The following is a 4,893-nucleotide window of genomic DNA, read 5'->3' as shown; positions in this document are numbered from 1 at the left end:
ATCGAGTCCCGAGTTGGCTCCCTGCATGGAGCCTGCTTCTTCTTCTGCCTGTGTCTCTGCCTCTCTCTCTCTCTCTCTCTCTCTCTCTGTGTGTGTGTCTCATGAATAAATAAAATCTTTTTTAAAAAAATTTAAAAAAGAATATTCTTTAAAAAAAAAGAATATTCTTCTATCATATACTTGAGAAGATCTCCCAGTTTCAAATGTCATCACTCTATTCTCTTCCAACTCTGTTGCTCTTGCTCTTCCCAGATACTCTGAGACTGCTGGAATTCTCCTGAGAGATCTCCTTGACCTTGTTCATAGTATCCCAATGATTTCCCCCCAAATTTCATACAATGGTGGCAGTTTCTCCAAAGTCAGTGATGCCACCTGGAGTAACAGGTGACATGATGGCTGCCATCTTCTTACCAACCCCCTATCTTCTAGGCATGCTATACCTGTCACTAGGGGCCCTTGGGTAAGGACCAAAGCCCCCAGAAGGACTCTCCTTGGGGTTCAAAGAGTATGATGATCTTGAGATAATTCCTCCCAGAATGAGGTTGTATGGGATGCAAAGAGCAGCAGCTCTGGAGTCAAGGGTGTGTCTACTCAGAGGCCCTGCCCCTTTCTATGGTCATTCTGGCACCTTCCTTAGTCCCAGAGAGAGAGACAAAGCTGCTTCTCCCAGGCTGCTCCTGCTGCCTTTCCTCAGCAGACCACTGCTGAAAATACAGATGCCCTGTCCTTGGCCTAATAAATAGCTTTGGACCCTCTGGACCTTCTACCGAAGGTCACTTCCTTTCCATCTTGACCGTTTCTTCTTCCTGCCAAATCTCAAGTATGTTCTGACTCTTTCCGTAATTAGACAAATGCATGGCCATAGTGAGAGTCACCTAAGGCCAGCTTACAATCCCTTCCCCGTGCCCCTGTCTGAAGCTGGCCACACTGCCAACAGCCACGTCCTAGACATGGTCACACTTGTGGAGATTTTGGCTTTCCCAGACTCCTAACTCCCCAGAACTTCAATAATTGGTTTCTACCAAACATCTTGGGGAAGGCTTATTTTGATTACACGCTTTTCCCACTCCCAGAACCTTCCACGATCATATGGAGTAACAGAATTACAGGCTGACTCCTAGAGGCCCTCTGTCCACCCTGCCTCTGGGCAGGAAAATAACGGAACGAAGTAGTCTGCCAAGAACAATATGGCACGATGCCTGGCAAGTCGCCAAATGTGTATTCTCACGGCTACAACGGCTTGGGCGCTCACGTAGTAACTCGAGCAACTGACAGAGACAGACGCACAGTCCTCTCTGAGGACCAGGGCCTGGGCCGCTGGAGGGACTGGAGCACGGCGTGTGCACTTCCACGATGGTTTAATTAAAAGGGACAAAAGCAAGAAGGGAGTCTTTCTTTTCCCCCCAGCTTTCTCTGAATGCTGTATCTGAACGGAAGAAACAGATTGTGGCTCAAGGCCAACTTCCGGCTAGCGTAAAGATGGGGCAACTCGTCTTGATGTTTGCCAGAGGTTCTTACTAATGCATCCTAGAAAAATAAGATGTAATTGACAACAAGCATAGAAAAGTTAGCGTCATTAAAAGCCAGCATATGCGTAAGTTTTCAAATATGTAAGTCCCCGGTAGCAGGCCTTATGAACAAGGCTTTTGAAGCTAATGGGAGTGAGGATGAGGGAGGAGCTGGATTCTACTTGAGGACCGAGGCAGTCTTGCTCTTTAAATATCTTAAACCACCTCTCGATAAAGCACACAGAATCATCCTGTGATGACAAAACAATATGTCTGTTTTTTGAACAAGGATCAAAACTTTAAGCTAAAAGTAAATGCACTGAACAATGGTGAGGAGGTATCTGGGACAGAGTCGGCTCAGCGCTCCATATACCAGAAAACATGAAAGGTTTTCTTCGCATGTCAGCCGGGCCCACCCTGAGGTGAGACCTGTTTTGAGTTCCCAGCTGCTTATTATACTCATTTCACACCTCCTTGTTCCCTTACCCTTCCCTTGAATCCTACTGTTCTCCCTTCCAACCCAGCTCAGATATCCCCTTTCCCCTACTCAAACATCGCTGCCCCTCCTCCAGATGACCTCTGGACCCAGAGCACATCTCTACTGCCATATTCTGGATGCTGCTTCATAATATATTTGTTACATCCCTGTCTCCTCCACTAGCCCGTGAGATGGCCAACAGAGCATTGTGGCCCACAGGACTGGCGCAGAGCAGATGTTGAGAAAGTATTTGTGACATTGAATTGAATTGAAAATTGGTTGGAGCCCTCAAACCTCTCATGGTGGGGACTTCAGGCTGAGTTTCTCTGGCAGCAATTTCTTTTTTTCTTTTTTTAAAGAAATCCCTCCTCCAGGATTTTGAGAAGAAAATTTAAGAACAATATTTAAAATTCTAAATTTAAAATTCTAAATCATTCTCTTACCATTATCCAGAGCAGCTGTCTTGGGCTTCAGAAACTATGGTAAACCAGTAGGCTTAACCTCAATACAGAATTTTGAAGATTTCATTGAACATATTATCTAACAAGTTATTTATTCTTCCTACCTGGAAAGAAGTTCAATGTCTTCTTCAAAGGGTCTGATCAAACAGGTGAATATCAAGTGGAAATATTTTGCCTGCTTTCCTGATACTTTGGGAACCCCTAACAAAGGGATATTTGAAGAGCTTTTCTAAGTTGAGTTATTTTTAAGAACTTTTGACTAAGTTGAGGCCTGGCTGGCCTTCCTTTGTGTTCTAGCTGCTGTGTGGAATAGCCTGGTTTTGACTTTGTTCTGTAAAAAGGAAAGCAAACACCAGAAGCCTAAGTCCACAAGATAATGAACACCATGGAAAGGGGGAAATCTTTGATCCTTGGTTCTCTTTCACCAATCATGGAGTCCATCTACTTCCTTGCATCCCCACTGCCATGATACTCACCATATCCTTTGCTTGGACTATGGCAGTAGCTCCTTTTTTCTCTGTTTCCACTCTTGCCTTCCTTGATTTCCAGTCCATTTCCTACATGTATTTAAAAATATAAATCTGAATGTGTGAGACTCCCCAGATTAAACACCGTCAAGGCTTAAACACTGTTGCTCTTTGAATCACTACAAAAATCTTTAGCCAGAACTCTAAGGCACTCCATGGTCTGGACCCCACCAGCCTACCCAGCCCCATCTTGCCCTAATCCTCCCTTATCTTACCCTCCAGCCATATGAACATATCTTTGTCTTCCCTGAAGGTGCCAGGCTATTCCCTCTGTCTGAAATGCTATCCCACTGCCAATATTCTCTTGGTTAACAACTTTGGGCTTTTAGATGTTAGCTTAAATGTTATTCCCTCAGAAGAAAAGTTCCCAACTCTCCAAGCTAGATTAGAGATACCTCTAATAAACTCTCATAGAAACTTGCACATTTCCTTCATTATCACATTTTATTAAAAGATTTGATTAATTTATTTGATAGAGAGAAAGAGGGGCACCTGGGTGGCTCAGCAGCTGAGCATCTGCCTTTGGCTCAGGTCGTGATTGTGGGGTCCTGGGATCAAGTCCTGGGATTGAGACTCGCATCAGATTCCTCAGAGGGAGCCTGCTACTCCCTCTGCCAATGTCTCTGCCTCTCTCTGTGTGAGTCCCTCATGAATAAATAAAATCTTTTTAAAAGAGAATGAGAGAGACAAAGAGAGATCAGGAGGCAGGAGAGAGTAGGAAGGGGCAGAGGGAGAAGCAGACTCCCCACAGAGGAGGGAGGCCATGGTGGGTCTCAATCCCAGGACCTGGAGATCAGGACCTGAACCAAAGTCCCAGGCTTAACCTACCAAGCCACCCACAAGTCCCTGGTTATCACATTTTAACTAATTTCCGTGGTTGTTCTGATGGCTCAGGATCCCACCTACCCTGTTCACCACCACACTGCCAGGACACAGCACAGCACTGGCCCCTGGAAGACCTGGGGCACATGTTTGTGTTGGGAATGAATGAGCAAGGACTCCCTGAGAGGAAGGCCTGCTTCCAGGCCTGGTTCTGCCCTCACTGAGCTGTGTGATCTTGGACAGGGCATTTAATCTCTCAGCCTGTTTCCTCCTCTGTGTTAACTTTAAAAATAAAAGTACCAGTTATTTTGCCAGCAAAAGATGGGAAGGATGGGTTTATTAGGGAAAAAGATATAACAAATGCAATCTAGGACAAGCAACATAACAGCAAAATCCAACTCAAGTCCCAAGAGCAAAGCAGAGGAACACTCTTTTACACAGTAAAGGATGGACCTGGAAGGGCTGTTATAAACAAAAAGTTCGTTGGATTAAACTGCCAGTTGGAAGTATAGAGGCTTCTCATTGGCTGGGCTATTGCAAGGGGAGGAGGCAAGCCATTCTTCCTCCTGCTGGGATAGCAAAGTAGTATCCACTGCAAGGTCTGCCTCTTCTTATTGAATTCGCAGGTGACCTCAAGTAGTAAGGAATGAGCTCCTGCTGCCAAACCTCTCCACTCCATCTTAGTGAGGTTTCCTTGTATTAATTTTCACAACTATAATACGGGATGATGACAATTGTTTTGCTTCCAGGGCTATTGAGAGAACCAAATGGAGCTTAGAGCAATTTGGAATCTATAAAATGTTATGTGGATGTCATTTATTGTCACTCTTTTACAATTGGGTTGGTTACTAGAGGATTCAACAGCCTCAATACCCAGATATCAAGCATCTTAGCCTTTAAGTTTTCCAGAAAAGTTCTGAATGGCTGAGGCCTGCTGGTGCCTATAACTTGTGGACTCTGGCCAATGGTGGAAGCTGGGTGCTTCCTGCCAAACTAGAATCTCTGCCTCATTTCCTCCGGAGAGCCTTATGTCCATGAAGAGATGAGGAAACTTCCACTAGTGAGCCTTGTGTTCACATTTCATGTCAGAGCCAGTG

General features: G+C 45.0%; 1 long non-coding RNA gene across 2 annotated transcripts; it reads right to left on the bottom strand.

Annotated features, from left to right (window-relative positions):
• Positions 1–228: 228 nt before the first annotated feature.
• Positions 229–4,244, bottom strand: LOC144295509 (uncharacterized). Of its 2 annotated transcripts, none has more exons than XR_013362641.1 (3): positions 4,097–4,244; positions 2,924–3,004; positions 229–1,527 (listed from the first exon to the last, which is right to left on the bottom strand). It is a non-coding gene; the product is annotated as an uncharacterized LOC144295509 (long non-coding RNA). The 2 variants fall into 2 exon arrangements; XR_013362640.1 differs by lacking the exon at positions 4,097–4,244 and adding an exon at positions 3,881–4,059.
• Between the last annotated feature and the right edge of the window lie 649 nt (positions 4,245–4,893).

Source organism: Canis aureus, chromosome 23 (assembly GCF_053574225.1).
Source record: "Canis aureus isolate CA01 chromosome 23, VMU_Caureus_v.1.0, whole genome shotgun sequence".
Lineage (NCBI taxonomy): Eukaryota > Metazoa > Chordata > Mammalia > Carnivora > Canidae > Canis > Canis aureus.
Note: the sequence above shows the minus strand (reverse complement) of the source record. Positions and strands in the feature narration are given on the sequence as shown.